Here is a 16989-nt window from a genome sequence, read left to right as displayed (position 1 = left end):
GAGGGGAGTTTATTGTGTGAAAGGGAAATAAGACACATTGGTTGATCTTATTCCACCAAGTGTGGTTGGTGTAGGGTGGTGTGGTGGGGTGGTTAAGGGGGGCAGGGGTTATTTGGGTGGAGAAGTAATGCACATACAGAAACCCTCCAACTCACCCGTTTGGTCAGCGCTCATTCAATTAATTCCTGTGTTACAGAAAACTGCAAAAGCGTTAAGCAGGGATGAGTGAGAAGACGGGTGGACAGACAGACGTGAGAGAGGGAGGGGAGAGGGGGAATCTGGCATAGTACTGTAAGAGCTGCAACACAACAACCACATAAAAACCTCCCCTCCCATAATAAAGAAACCCTTCCCATAATCTGTCCTCTTTCCATTCTCCAACTATCTCTGTTCCTCTCCACCTTCCCTCCTCCATCCATATGAAAGCATCTCACCTGTAGGCTAGAGATGGCTGAAGGCGGGATCATGATGTTCTGCTCCAATAGCCCGTTGATACGGGTGGTGCCGGGAAAATGAGTGGCATGCCAGTAGACTTCTAAGTATTCAGCCAAGTGCTCACATGCATCCTCCAATTGGTTCTCATCCAGAATTACATCAAAAATATCCTATGAGGGAACAGTGGGAGGGTAATCAGACAGATGGTTGGGTTGTAATTGTGAATAGTACTGTATGGTGGGGAAGCAGATAGCCTAGCGGTTAAGAGTGTTGGGCCGGTAACCAAAAATTAAAAACCTGTCGATGTGCCCCTTGAGCAAGGCACTTAACCCTAATTGCGCTGGATATGAGCGTCTGATACAGTGCCTTGCGAAAGTATTCGGCCCCCTTGAACTTTGCGACCTTTTGCCACATTTCAGGCTTCAAACAAAGATATAAAACCTCACTGAGCTCGAGCTGTTTTGCAAGGAGGAATGGGAAAAAATGTCAGTCTCTCGATGTGGAAAACTGATAGAGACATACCCCAAGCGACTTACAGCTGTAATCGCAGCAAAAGGTGGCGCTACAAAGTATTAACTTAAGGGGGCTGAATAATTTTGCACGCCCAATTTTTCAGTTTTTGATTTGTTAAAAAAGTTTGAAATATCCAAATAAATGTCGTTCCACTTCATGATTGTGTCCCACTTGTTGTTGATTCTTCACAAAAAAATGCAGTTTTATATCTTTATGTTTGAAGCCTGAAATGTGGCAAAAGGTCGCAAAGTTCAAGGGGGCCGAATACTTTCGCAAGGCACTGTAATTGACTGAAATGTGAAATGTGTCCGCGTACAGGGGGGCATTGAGACAGCTTGTCCCCAGCCATCATCTGCACGTATTGCATGTATTAGGTGCCTGATTGTGTTTCACCTTCAGTGAGGAAACTTTGACGTAGACCAAGATGGGGGCCAGGGAAGTCTTGGCTAGCTGGGCCGGATGGTTGATGGTGTCTGCATCCAGGACCACCAACTGGAGGTTGCTCAAATATCCCCTCTATCTCACTCTGGACCTCGGCTGTAGGGGAGAGAGATACATTACTGTACCTGACCATGAGATCTATCCATGCACTCTGGATCTCGGCTGTAGGGGAGAGAGATACATTACTGTACCTGACCATGAGATCTATCCATGCACTCTGGACCTCGGCTGTAGGGGAGAGAGATACATTACTGTACCTGACCATGAGATCTATCCATGCACTCTGGACCTCGGCTGTAGGGTAGAGAGATACATTACTGTACCTGACCATGAGATCTATCCATGCACTCTGGCTGCTTAACACATTTCGTAATAGTGTCGACATGAGCAAATGTTTGTGAAAGTGAATGTGTGTGTGTGTGTGTGTGTGTGTGTATTTGTGAGAACTCACCCAGGTTAGAGCGAGTATTGGATCTCTCCATGATGGGACTCTTGTGGAGGACAGATTTCTTGGCTAGAGAAAGGTCTGCCGTGATGCGTGTACTGGAGATTCTGCAGGTGTCCAAAACAAAACATGATAAACACAATTACGCTGCAAATACACACTACAGATAGAATACCACAGTGGTGAATGTGATGGTGATTCAGAAAGGGACCAAACAGAGAGAAAGCAAACAAAAGAAAACTTGTGTCATAGATGTGCATACAATAGAGAAGTAAACAATTAACTACATGAATCTGCAACTGTAGGTTAATTATGATGCCCGTCTATACTAACCTTCCATCAAACCTGTGTTTCAGGAAGTCAAACAGAGCTTTCTGCATCATATCTGTCCCCTGAGAGAGGGTAGAGAAAGATCTTGGATGCACACATGTCATTATCAAAGAAACTAGCTAAGCATCAGGGTATAAAACATACAACTTTACTCCAGTATCTCTAAGTCTAAGCATCCAGCTTCACCATGCACCTTTGGCAAAATGTGTAGAGTATGTGAGAAATCCTCTTCCATAAAGAAGTATACTTTGAAATCCATTGAATTTGAACCCCAGATCAAATAAACATCAACAGTTGGAAGTTGGAAGTTTACATTCACTTAGGTTGGAGTCATTAAAACTCATTTTTCAACCACTCCACAAATTTCTTGTTAACAAACTATAGTTTTGGCAAGGTGGTTAGCACATCTACTTTGTGCATGACACAAGTAATTTTTCCAACAATTGTTTACACACAGATTATTTCACTTATAATTCACTGGATCACAATTCCAGTGGGTCAGAAGTTTACATACACTAAGTTGACGGTGCCTTTAAACAGCTTGGAAAATTCCAGAAAATTATGCCATGGCTTTAGAAGCTTCTGATAGGCTAATTGACATCATTTGAGTCAATTGGAGGTGTACCTGTGGATGTATTTCAAGGTCTACCTTCAAACTCAGTACCTCTTTGCTTGACATCATGGGAAAATCAAGAGAAATCAGCCAAGACCTCAGAAAGAAAATTGTGGTTCATCGGTGGGAGCAATTTCCAAATGCCTGAAGGTACCACGTTCATCTGTACAAACACTAGTACGCAAGTATAAACACCATGGGACCACGCAGCCGTCATACCGCTCAGGAAGGAGACGCATTCTGTCTCCTAGAGATTAACGTACTTTGGTGCGAAAAGTGTAAATCAATCCCAGAACAACAGCAAAGGACCTTGTGAAGATGCTGGAGGAAACAGGTACAAAAGTATCTATATCCACAGTAAAACAAGTCCTATATCGACATAACCTGAAAGGCCGCTCAGCAAGGAAGACGCCACTGCTCCAAAGCCGCCATAAAAAAGCCAGACTACGGTTTACAACTGCACATGGGGACAAAAATCATACTTTTTGGAGAAATGTCCTCTGGTCAGATGAAACAAAAATAGAACTGTTTGGCCATAATGACCATCGTTATGTTTGGAGGAAAAGGGGGATGCTTGCAAGCCAAAGAATACCATCTCAACTGTGAAGCACGGGGGTGGCAGCATCATGTTGTGGGAGTGCTTTGCTGCAGGAGGGACTGGTGCACTTCACAAAATAAATGGCATCATGGGGAAGTGAAATTATGTGGATATATTGAAGCAATATCTCAAGACATCAGTCAGGAAGTTAAAGCTTGGTCGCAAATGGGTCTTCCAAATGGACAATGTCCCCAAGCATACTTCCAAAGTTGCGGCAAAATGGCTTAAGGACAACAAAGTCAAGGTATTTGAGTGACCATCACAAAGCCCTGACCTCAATCCTATAGAACATTTGTGGGCAGAACTGCGAGCGAGCAAGGAGGCCTACAATCCTGACTCAGTTACACCAACTCTGTCAGGAGGAATGGGCCAAAATTCACCCAACTTATTGTGGGAAGCTTGTGGAAGGCTACCCAAAACGTTTGACCAAAGTTAAAACAATTTAAAGGCAATGCTACCAAATACTAATTGAGTGTATGAAAACTTCTGACCCACTGGGAATGTGATGAAAGAAATAAAAGCTGAAATAAATCATTCTCTCTACTATTATTCTGACATTTCACATTCTTAAAATAAAGTGGTGATCTTAACTGACCTTAAACAGGGAATTTTTACTAGGATTAAATGTCAGGAATTGTGAAAAACTGAGTTGAAATGTATTTGGCTAAGGTGTATGTAAACTTCCAACTTCAACTGTAGATCAATGAATTAGCCATACTTGGTGTTATTTCCACTGTCTGAATTGGATATTATTCAGCTGTGGAGCAGAGAGAGAAATGAGAATGTTAATCCGTGTCACTAGTTGGAGCAGACTAGAGGTTGCGCTTAACTGATTCTAGGAAAGTGTTTCTCAACCAACCGTTACCTCAGATGGTTAGCTTAACTTACACCCAGTTTGTCAAATCTCCGGTGTATTTCGGTCCCCCAAGGAAGAAGACACATAGCTTGCCTGAGAGAGTGTTAATCAAAGCTAGAAGTTCCTATTATTGGTGAAAAATTACACCCTGTAAAATAGGTTCATGCTTGTATCAGAGAAAACTACATTGTTAAAAACCTACCTGATTTTGCTTCTGTTTGTCTTTTGAAAACAAAAGAAGTACAATCAGTCACATTAGACATTATATCAGGGAGTGAGGAGAAAGATCAAGATTGAGGTGAAATACAGTATTTGATTCTTGAGGAAAAGGTCTGATGTTGTAATTCTTATACTTACCACCTGATGGCGACGCGGTCTTCCAGCTACCTGAGACCATGTCACCCAGGCTAGACAGAGAGTTACGCACTGTTTTCCTGCACAACAGCAGAGGAAGAGGTGAAGCGAGAGGTGTTATTTACTCTGCCCAAAATCTGTCCACGAATATAAGCCCACGAAGTAAGGCATTTTTGTATGGAGATCAATGAGAGTGAAAAATGGTCAACAAAAAATGTAATTGCTTATTTGATTTAATGGAAGTTTTGTAATGTTTACGTTGTAACGAACGCACTGATATAAGTAGACACTCGTGTCAAAATTGTCATTGGTTCTCTCTCACAAAATTGGTTCTCTCTGCTACCGCATGGCAAGCAGTAACGTTGCACCAAGTCTGGAACCAACAAGACCCTGAACAACTTCTACCCCCAAGCCATAAGACTGCTAAATAGTTAACCAAATACCTACCCGGACTATCTGCATTGACCCCCCTTTGCAGTCTTTTGACTCATTACATACGCTGCTGCTGCTTAATATCTATCATGTTGTCACAATACCCCTAACTATATGTCCATATCTACCTCAATTACCTCATACACCTGCACATTTTTTATTTTACCTTTATTTAAACAAGTAGGCTAGTTGAGAACAAGTTCTCATTTACAACTGCGACCTGGCCAAGAATAAAGCAAAGCAGTTCGACACATACAACAACACAGAGTTACACAAAGAACAAACAAACATAAAGCCAATAATACAGTAGAAAAAAAAGTCTATATACAGTTTGTGCAAATGAGGTAAGATAAGGGAGGTAAGGCAATAAATAGGCCATGGTGGCGAAGTAATTACAATTTAGCAATTAAACACTGGAGTGATAGATGTGCAGAAGATGAATGTGCAAGTAAAGATACTGGGGTGAGTAAGATGAATAAATAAATACAGTATGGGGATGAGGTAGTTGGATGGGCTATAATACAGATGGGCTATGTACAGGTGCAGTGATCTGTGAGCTGCTCTGACAGCTGGTGCTTAAAGCTAGTGAGGGAGACATGAGTCTCCAGCTTCAGTGATTTTTGCAGTTAGTTCCAGTCATTGACAGCAGAGAACTGGAAGGAAAGGCGGCCAAAGAGGAATTGGCTTTGGGGGTGACCAGGAGAAGGAGTTGGCTTTTGGGGTGACTAGTGAGATATACAGTACCTGCTGGAGTGCGGGTGTGTGCTGCTATGATGACCAGTGAGCTGAGAAGGCGGGGCTTTACCTAGCAGAGACTTGTAGATGACCTGGAGCCAGTGGGTTTGACGACGAGTAGGATGGTAATGATGGCACTGTGATAGACTGCATCCAATTTGTTGAGTAGAGTGTTGGAGGCTATTTTGTAAATGAAATCGCCGAAGTCGAGGATCAGTAGGATGGTCAGTTTTATGAGGATATGTTTGGCAACATGAGTGAAGGATGCTTTGTTGCGAAATAGGAATCCGATTCTAGATTTAATTTTGGATTGGAGATGCTTAATGTGAGTCTGGAAGGAGAGTTTACAGTTTAACCAGACACCTAGGTATTTGTAGTTGTCCACATATTCTAAGTCAGAACCGTCCAGAGTAGTGATGCTGGACGGCGAGCAGGTGCGGGCAGCTATCGGTGGAAGAGCATGCATTTAGTTTTACTTGCATTTAAGAGCAGTTGGAGGCAATGGAAGTAGAGTTGTGTGGCATTGAAGCACGTCTGGAGGTTAGTTAACAGTGTCCAAAGAAGGGCCAGAAGTATACAGAATGGTGTCGTCTGCGTAGAGGTGGATCAGAGAATCACCAGCAGCATGAGCGACATCATTGATGTATACAGAGAAGAGAGTCGGCCCGAGAATTGAACCCTGTGGCACCCCCATAGAGACTGCCAGAGGTCCAGATAACAGGCCCTCCGATTTGACACATTGAACTCTATCAGAGAAGTAGTTGGTGAACCAGGCAAGGCAGTCATTTGAGAAACCAAGGCTGTTTAGTCTGCCGATAAGAATGTGGTGATTGACAGAGTCAAAAGCCTTGGCCAGGTCGATGAATATGGCTGCACGGTAATGTCTCTTATCGATTGCGGTTTTGATATCGTTTAGGACCTTGAGTGTGGCTGAGGTGCACCCATGACCAGCTCTGAAACCAGATTGCATAGCGGAGAAGGTATGGTGGGATTCAAAATGGTCGGTGATCTGTTTGTTAACCTGGTTTTTGAAGACCTTAGAAAGGCAGGGTAGGATAGATATAGGTCTGTAGCAGTTTGGGTCTAGAGTGTCTCCTCCTTAAAAGAGGGGGATGATAAGGCAGCTTTCCAATCTTTGGGAATCTCAGACGATACGAAAGAGGGGCTGCAACAATATCGGCAGATAATTTTAGAAAGAGAGGGTCCAGATGATCTAGCCTGGCTGATTTGTAGGGGTCCAGATTTTGCAGCTCTTTCAGAACATCAGCTATCTGGATTTGGGTGAAGGAGAAATGGGGGAGGCTTTGGCGAGTTGCTGTGGGGGGTGCCGGGCAGTTGACCAGGGTAGGGGTAGCCAGGTGGAAAGCATGGCCAGCTGTAGAAAAATGCTTATTGAAATTCTCAATTTTATTCATCGGTGGTGATAGTGTTTCCTAGCCTCAGTGCAGTGGGCAGTTGGGAGGAGGTGCTCTTATTCTCCATGGACTTTACAGTGTCCCAGAACTTTTTTGAGTTTGTGCTACAGGATGCAAATTTCTGTTAATGAAAGCTAGCCTTAGCTTTCCTAACTGTCTATGTATATTGGTTCATAACTTCCCTGAAAAGTTGTATGTCGCGGGGGCTATTCGATGCTAATGCAGTACGCCACAGGATGTTTTTGTGCTGGTTAAGGGCAGTCAGGTCTAGAGTGAACCAAGGGCTATATCTGTTCCTGGTTCTTATTTTTTTTGCTTATTTAAGATGGTGAGGAAGGCACTTTTAAAGAATAACCAGGCATCCTCTACTGACGGAATGAGGTCAATATCATTCCAGGATACCCCAGCCAGGTCGATTAGAAAGGCCTACTCGCTGAAGTGTTTTAGGGTGCGTTTGACAGTGATGAGGGGTGGTTGTTTAACCACACACCCATAATCATATCAAATAAAATGTATTTATATAGCCCTTCGTACATCAGCTGATATCTCAAAGTGCTGTACAGACTTATGGATGCAGGCAATGAGGCAGTGATCACTGAGATCTTGGTTGAAAACAGCAGAGGTGTATTTGGAGGGCAGGTTGGTTAGGATGATATCTATGAGGGTGCCCGTGTTTACGGATTTGGGGTTGTACCTGGTAGGTTCATTGATAATTTGTGTAAGATTGAGGGCATCAAGCTTAGATTGTAGGATGGCCGGGGTGTTAAGCATGTCCCAGTTTAGGGACATAGACTCTGTACTGGTACCCTGTGTATATAGCCAAGTTATCATTACTCATTGTGTATTTATTCATGTTATTATCTTTCTATTATTAAAAAAAATGGCTCTCTGCACTGTTGGGAGGGGCCTATAAGCACTTCACTGTTATTCTACACCTGTTGTTTATGAAGCATGTGAAAAATACGATTTGATTTGAGTTGACCTGATCTCACCTCCTCCTGCCTGCCTTTCATCTTTGAGGACACGTATTTCCATAATTAGAGCAGTCACTTGACTACCTTGTCAATATAATAGACAATCTTTGACAACAGACAAATCAGAACAAAGGTCAGGGGTTACAGCCTGGGTCATAGTTGGGGTTTAAGGTTACTGTTATGGTTATGGTGTTAAGGCTTAAGTGTAAAGAAGGCCAGCTCAATGTTAGTGTGAGGACACAATACAATATTAAATTGTGCCCCCGATATTCCCTTGATGTCACAAATTCTTACAAACATCAGGACATCGTGTGAACACAAAATGTGTGGCAAATATTGTGTAAAATGTAACTTCAGTGTTAGTGTTGGTTCACCTTTGTTTCTGCATGTGTTTGTGTCTTATAGCTTCTAGGCGCAGAGGGCTGGGGATGAAGGTGATGTCTGCCCCCTCCTTCACCAAACGACCAATCCACCAGTCATTATTGTACTTCTGTTACAATACAATACATAATGCAACATTACACCATGAAACACCTGAAACCATGAAACGCCTGATCCACGTCATTATTGTAGCTACTGTATGGTTACTACTTCTGGAAATACAACAATATGAATATTTCCCTAACTAATCCAGCGCAAGTAGTTATAACCACGACATGGATGCTTTCTACAGCTGTGTTGTTCCCTTGGGGAAGAGGGGAGAGAGGAAGAGGAGTGAGAGGAAGAGGAGTGAGAGAAAGAGGAGTGAGAGGAAGAGGAGTGAGAGGAAGAAGGGAGAGAAGAAGAAGAGTGAGAGGAAGAGGGTAGAGAGGAAAAGGAGTGAGAGGAAGAGGATAGAGAGGAAAAGGAGTGAGAGGAAGAGGGTAGAGAGGAAAAGGAGTGAGAGGAAGAGGGTAGAGGAAAAGGAGTGAGAGGAAGAGGGTAGAGAGGAAGAGGAGTGAGAGGAGAAGGGAGAGAGGAAGAGGAGTGAGAGGAAGAAGGGAGAGAAGAAGAGGAGTGAGAGGAAGAAGGGAGAGAAGAATAGAAGTGAGAGGAAGAAGGGAGAGAAGAGGAGTGAGAGGAAGAAGGGAGAGAGGAAGAGGAGTGAGAGGAAGAAGGGAGAGAAGAGGAAGAAGGGAGAGAGGAAGAGGAGTGAGAGGAAGAAGGGAGAGAAGAAGAGGAGTGAGAGGACAAGGGGAGAGAGGAAGAGGAGTGAGAGGATGAGGGGAGGAGGGTTCTTCCATCTTGAGTGTTGTTCCTCACCTCCTTAATGTGCAGGAAGTCTTTGGCTTCGTAGTTGATTGCAGCTTCTTCAACAGGACAGTCGCCATCTAGAGCTCCACAGTAAGTCACATTGGTCTTCACTGCAAACGCTACAAGTTTAGACTGCAAGCACAGCAAACAACAATGTTTCAATTAGTGTTGCCAATAATGTATGTGTGTGGTCATGAATTAGTATTACAGTTTTTTTTGATTGCTTAAGCACGATTTACAAAACAGGGCCCGTGTTTTCAAAACACTACACACAATTAGCACAACCACACACCCAATTAGCAAAACACTACAGATCTTTTTCAAAATTAAACACTCTTTAAAAAACCACACTGTTACCATATGAAACACACACGTTTCACATTACTATACTCTGTTTGCATGAGTTACACTCTGCTGTGATAAACCTAAAACACTCTTAGCACTTCTACTTCCGTATGATTAGAGTAGGCTACTATCAACAAAGTACAAATATAATGTAAATTCACCAAACACTACACAAGACCAATGTTGCAGACTGAAGAAACTCATTTATTTCTCAACACACCCAAAATGTTGACATGGAGATTCATAATACTGTAACCAAAAGTCCCTTTACGTATTGTAAGTTCAAAATTTAAAATAAATAACTAGACATTGTCTCTTCGCCTAGCTGGATCTGGCCAGAGAATTTCATCAACATTGCAGGCAATGTTGTCATTAGCAAGACACCTTGGAAAGAAACGTCTTGAATGACGAATCCATCCTTGCATTGCTGCTACCTCCATCTGGTCACAGGCCTCCATTGTCAGGACCCGGTTACGAACCCGGGTCTCCGGAGTGGGAAACAGTCACTTAACCTACCCACGAATAGTCGGCAGAAGCCAGAAGATGAGGCAGACACAGCAGTACTTGAGACAGTGTATTTAATGAAGTAAAAAGAGAAGTCCTTCAGGAAAACATGTAACTCCACAACCTCAAAAGGAATTCCACAAGAACAAAGGTAATCCTCCAAGACAAAAAGGTAAATCCACAAGGTGGTAGGTATAGCATAAAAAACCTCAAAAGATACTCAAAAATAAATAAACAAAAACAGAATTCCACAAGCGAGTCCACCGGGATCAACAAGAGTTCACAGAATACTAGGGCTGGGTGCTAACATACAAACACAGAGCAAAGAACTGAGGAAAACTAAGGGTTTAAATACAATCAGGGGAAACGAGGCACGGGTGCAAATAATAATGGGGATCAAGGGAAAACAAAAGGTCAAAAAGCACAATGGGGGCATCTAGTGACCAAAAACCGGAACAACCCTGGCCAAATCCTGACATCCATGGCTTGGATGAGGGGTACCTCAGCCTGGAGACGGAGATCATATACCTTTCACCTCTATGCCGAGAAAAACTCTTCTATTGGGTTGAGGAATGGAGAGTATGGTGGAAGATATAGGACGGTGAAATGTGGATGTTGCTGAAACCAGTTCTGAACCAGAGCAGAGCGGTGGAAAGACACATTGTATTGCATATGATCGATTTGATTTGCTGCTGTTATGTTGTGCAATTGGTCCAAGAATGTAAGTACAGTATGAGTGCTGTGTTGTAAGGGCCCATATGGGCATGGCGGTGGAGGACCCCATTCTGTGTAATGGTTGCACAGTGTTATATTACCCCCACGTTGCCCTGGGACATTGACTATAGCCCTGTGGCCAATGATGTTTCTTCCCCTCCTTCGTGTTCTCGTCAGGTTGAACCCAGCCTCATCTACGTAAATGAACTCATGCTGGATCTCCTCTCCATCCATTCGTAAAACTCTCTGACAAACAGTGTCAGGCAAAATTGTGTAGTTCAGTGTAGATCTAGTATACATATTACAGTACAGTAACAGATTATGAGACAGAATGCAAGATCAAACTGCTAAAGTGAATACATACCTCTGCATAATCATGCCGCAGTCGTTTCACCCTTTCGGATTTGCGCTCGAAAGGCACTCGATAAATTTGCTTACAGTTTTTTTGGATTGCTTAAGCACGATTTTCAAAACAGGGCCCGTGTTTTCAAAACACTACACACAATTAGCACAACCACACACCCAACTAGCAAAACACTACAGATCCTTTGCAAAATTAAACACTCTTGTAAAAACTTTACACTTCTTTTTAAAAACCACACTTTGTTACCATATGAAACACACACGTTTCACATTACTATACTCTGTTTGCACGAGTTACACTCTGCTGTGATAAACCTAAAACACTTTTAGCACTTCTACTTCCCTATGACTAGAGTAGGCTACTATCAACAAAGTACAAATATAATGTAAATTCACCAAACACTACACAAGACCAATGTTGCAGACTGAAGAAACTCATTTATTTCTCAACACGCCCAAAATGTTGACATGGAGATTCATAATACTGTAACCAAACGTCACTTTACATATTGTAAGTTCAATTTTTTTTTTTAAAACAACAACTAGACATTGTCTCTTCGCCTAGCTGGATCTGGCCAGAGAATTTCATCAACATCACAGGCAATGTTGTCATTTCGCAAGACACCTTGGAAAGAAACGTCTTGAATGACGAATCCATTCTTGCATTGCTGCTACCGCCATCTGGTCACAGGCCTCCTCCATGGCTTGGATGAGGGGTACCTCAGCCTGGAGACGGAGATCATATACCGTCCACCGCCATGCCGAGAAAAACTCTTCTATAGGGTTGAGGAATGGAGAGTATGGTGGAAGATGTAGGACGGTGAAATGTGGATGTTGCTGAAACCAGTTCTGAACCAGAGCAGAGCGGTGGAAAGACACATTGTCCCAGACAACAATGTATTGCATATGATCGATTTGATTTGCTGCTGTTATGTTGTGCAATTGGTCCAAGAATGTAAGTATGAGTGCTGTGTTGTAAGGGCCCATATGGGCATGGCGGTGGAGGATCCCATTCTGTGTAATGGCTGCACAGTGTGTTATATTACCCCCACGTTGCCCTGGGACATTGACTATAGCCCTGTGGCCAATGATGTTTCTTCCCCTCCTTCGTGTTCTCGTCAGGTTGAACCCAGCCTCATCTACGTAAATGAACTCATGCTGGATCTCCTCTCCATCCATTCGTAAAACTCTGAAAAACAGTGTCAGGCAAAATTGTGTAGTTCAGTGTAGATCTAGTATACATATTACAGTACAGTAAAAGATTATGAGACAGTATGCAAGATCACACTGGTAAAGTGAATACATACCTCTGCATAATCATGCCGCAGTCGTTTCACCCTTTCGGAATTGCGCTCGAAAGGCACTCAATAAATTTGCTTCATTTGAATATGTTTTTTTTTTCGGATGCGTGCCAGTGTTGATGTTGAGACCTGATGGATATCATTGAAAATGGTGTGGTTATTGACAATGTTAGCTTGGAGCTGCTTGAGTGTTATAGCATTGTTGGTCAAAACCATGTTTACTATCTCCCTCTCTTGCTGTTCTGTGAACATAGGAGGCATTCCCCCTTGTCGTTCCTGACCCTCAATCCTACGTAGAAAAAAAACAGTATACAATAGTACAGTAATTTCACAGGAAAAGGTAACAGAAGTGCTGATAGTGCATAGAATACAGTACTGTAAGCAGTTACTGAAACCGTGCAGATGTTTTTGATATGATGATATTTTTACAATACCTATTTTCCAGTCTAAATGTTCTTATCACACTTGCCACTGTATATCGGCTTAGATTTGGCTGTACTGCGCGGATCTCATTTGTCAGATTCGGTCCTCTTTGAGCACCTTCTTGTCTTCCTCTTCCTCCCCTTCCTCCTCCTTGTTGTTGTTCTCCTCCTCCTCCTTGTTGTTGTTGTTGTTGTTGTTGTTGTTGTTGTTGTTGTTCTCCTCCTCCTCCTTGTTGTTGTTGTTGTTGTTGTTGTTGTTGTTGTTGTTCTCCTCCTCCTCCTTGTTGTTGTTGTTGTTGTTGTTGTTGTTGTTGTTGTTGTTCTCCTCGTCCTCCTTGTTGTTGTTGTTGTTGTTGTTGTTGTTGTTGTTGTTGTTGTTGTTGTTCTCCTCCTCCTCCTTGTTGTTGTTGTTGTTGTTGTTGTTGTTGTTGTTGTTGTTGTTCTCCTCGTCCTCCTTGTTGTTGTTGTTGTTGTTGTTGTTGTTGTTGTTGTTGTTCTCCTCGTCCTCCTTGTTGTTGTTGTTGTTGTTGTTGTTGTTGTTGTTGTTGTTCTCCTCCTCCTCCTCCTCCTCCCCCTCCTCCTCTTTCTCGGACTCTTTCCATTGTGCTTGAAGACCGATGAACTCACCTGCTGCTTTTTATAGTGCTTATACACCTGATTGGTGTGTCTACGATTAAGCAAACGAGTGTTTGCACACCTGATGACTGTGTTGAACCAATTGGTTGGACGGTGTGGTAATTTGACAGTCAGTGCTTTGGTATTGCAAGGACGTGACTTCATGATAGATTTTTGTGTGTAATGTATGTTAAGTGTGTTTAGTGTTTTGCAAATCACTGTGTGTATGGTTTTGCAACAAGTGTGAGGTTGACAATGTGCTTATAGTTGTGCAGATATGGGCTGATGTTTTGCTTCATGAGTGTAAGGTTTTGATAATAGTGTACTACTTTTAATTTTAGTGTGTAAGCAATCCAAAAAAACTGTAAGTTGAATATGTTTTTTTTAGGATGCGTGCCAGTGTTGATGTTGAGACCTGATGGATATCGTTGAAAATGGCGTGGTTATTGACAATGTTAGCTTGGAGCTGCTTGAGTGTTACAGCATTGTTGGCCAAAACCATGTTCACTATCTCCCTCTCTTGCTGTTCTGTGAACATAGGAGGCCTTCCCCCTTGTCGTCCCTGACCCTCAATCCTATGTAGAAAAAAACAGTATACAATAGTACAGTAATTTCACAGGAAAAGGTAACAGAAGTGCTGATAGTGCATAGAATACAGTACCGTAAGCAGTTACTGAAACCGTGCAGATGTTTTTGATATGATGATATTTTTACAACACCTATTTTCCAGTCTAAATGTTCTCATCACACTTGCCACTGTATATCAGCTTAGATTTGGCTGTACTCGCAGTCCAGCCTCCCTCAGCGTCAGGCCGTGGTTGACAACGTGGTCAACCAGTGTTGCGCGGATCTCATTTGTCAGATTCGGTCCTCTTTGAGCACCTTCTTGTCTTCCTCTTCCTCCCCTTCCTCCTCCTCGTTCTCCTCGTTCTCCTCGTCCTCCTCGTTCTCCTCGTCCTCCTCCTCATCCTCCTCGTCCTCCTCGTTCTCCTCGTCCTCCTCCTCATCCTCCTCGTTCTCCTCGTCCTCCTCATTCTCCTCGTCTTCCTCATTCTCCTCCTCCTCGTCGTCCTCCTCCTCCTCCTCGTACTCTTTCTCTGACTCTTTCCATTGTGCTTGAAGACCGATGAACTCACCTGCTGCTTTTTATAGTGCTTATATACCTGATTGGTGTGTCTACAATTAAGCAAACGAGTGTTTGCACACCTGATGACTGTGTTGAACCAATTGGTTGGACGGTGTGGTAATTTGACAGTCAGTGCTTTGGTATTGCAAGGACGTGACTTCATGATAGATTTTTGTGTGTAATGTATGTTAAGTGTGTTTAGTGTTTTGCAAATCACTGTGTGTAGAGTTTTGCAACAAGTGTGAGGTTGACAATGTGCTTATAGCTGTGACAATATGGGCTGATGTTTTGCTTCTTGAGTGTAAGGTTTTGCTAATAGTGTACTACTTTTAATTTTAGTGTGTAAGCAATCCAAAAAAACTGTAAGCCAAACATTACTGTTGTATACAGTAGCATACAACAAAACCATAAACATATGTAAACCAAAAGTATATTCTTTAGAATACTGTAAAGAACACAATTGTGTGTGTGGCGTCCCAAGGGGGCAGTAGGGGGGGGGGGGGGGGGGGGGGGGTGCTAAGCTACGCTTCATCTCTTCACCGGCCTGTGTCTGGCCACGATACTTCGTCCACATCACAAGATAGGTTTTCTCTTGCCAAACATCGAGGGAAGAATCTCCTAGCATGGCGTATCCAACCTTGGACAGAGGCAACCTCTATGTCCCCACATAGACTATATTTATAATTGCAGTCTCTTGTACATCTGTAAACAAGCATCCTCGTCCTCCATGATGTCTTTGTCTTTCCACTCTGTACAGAATTCAAACACAGTATGTGTTCAGCATAGGAACTGTAAACAATGTACAAAAAAATGTGGTACAGCATGATAACCAACCTTATTCATTCAATGCAGTGCAGTAAATGGATGGCTTAGAGTTACAAATGTTTATGCAATACTATGAAGTCATACGTATTTTACAGTACATTACTATAATGCTAAAATAGACATTATATAGTTGCATACCTGTTCTCATTTCTGAAGGTTCGAATTATGGGACGCCACTGTAAATCGACTCAAACTGGGCTGGACTCTCAGTCCAGCCTCTCTCATGGTCAAACCGTGGTTGATCACATGATCAACAAATTTTGCCCTAATCTCATTAGAGATGCCTCTCCTTCCTTCTCTTCTTTGCCCTCATCCTCTTCCTCTCCCTCCTACTCCTCTTGCTCTCTGTCCATTGTTGGCATCCATTGTTTAAAACAGGTAATCTGACCTTTGACCAATTTATAGGCCTATACTACAGTAAAGCAGTGATTGGTTAGTGATCAGTTAAGCTATTAGTGTTTGCACATGTGAGGACTGTGTGTGTGACCTGGTGAATAAGTGTAGCATTTTGATTGGTTGTGTTTGGAAGAGGAAAGCAAGTCACTTCCTGTTAGATTTTTGTGTTTTAGGTTGAGAATTGTGTGTAGTATTTTGAAAAAAGTGTTTTATGCAATTGACAACGAGTCAAAGGCTGAGAAATAGCTTATGGTTTTTCACATTTGGTGTGTAGTTTTGCACTTTGAGTAAGAAGTTTCAAAAATCGTGTGACATGAAAAGATTTTGTGTGTAAGCAGTTGGAAAAAACTGTAATAAACCAATTAGGCACAACAGATATACAATGGGTCATTGGATCACTCTAAAACTTTGCACATACACTGCTGCCACCTAGTGGCCCAAATCTAAATTGCACCTGTGCTGGAATAATGCATTATGGCCGTTCTGTTGCATTTCAAAAATATGCATGTTTTTTTCGTTGTATAATCTTTTACCAGATCTAATGTGTTATATTCTCCTACATTAATTTCACATTTCCACAAACTTCAAAGTGTTTCTTTTCAAATGTTATCAAGAATATGCATTTCCTTGCTTCAGATCCTGAGTTAGAGGCAGTTAGATTTGGGTCGGATCCTTAAGATTAAGACATGATGGTCAGTCAATCCTTCAAGTTCAGTCGCAAAAACTATTAAGCGCTATGATTAAACTGGCTCTCATGAAGACCGCCATAGGAAAGGAAGACCCAGAGTTACCTCTGCTGCAGAGGATAAGTTAACTGAGTTAACTGCACCTCAGATTGCAGCCCAAATAAATGTTTCATACAGTTCAAGTAACAGAAACATCTCAACATCACCTGTTCAGAGGAGACTGTGTGAATCAGGCCTTCATCATCAAATCAAATCAAATGTATTTATATAGCCCTTCTTACATCAGATGATATATCAAAGTGCTGTACAGAAACCCAG

At 42.4% G+C, this 16989-nt stretch overlaps 1 pseudogene; it reads right to left on the bottom strand.

Moving 5' to 3' along the window:
* Positions 1 to 170: 170 nt before the first annotated feature.
* Positions 171 to 12060, bottom strand: LOC110491117 (annotated as a pseudogene).
* Between the last annotated feature and the right edge of the window lie 4929 nt (positions 12061 to 16989).

This window comes from Oncorhynchus mykiss, chromosome 16 (assembly GCF_013265735.2).
Source record: "Oncorhynchus mykiss isolate Arlee chromosome 16, USDA_OmykA_1.1, whole genome shotgun sequence".
In the NCBI taxonomy this organism is placed as follows: domain Eukaryota; kingdom Metazoa; phylum Chordata; class Actinopteri; order Salmoniformes; family Salmonidae; genus Oncorhynchus; species Oncorhynchus mykiss.
Note: the sequence above shows the minus strand (reverse complement) of the source record. Positions and strands in the feature narration are given on the sequence as shown.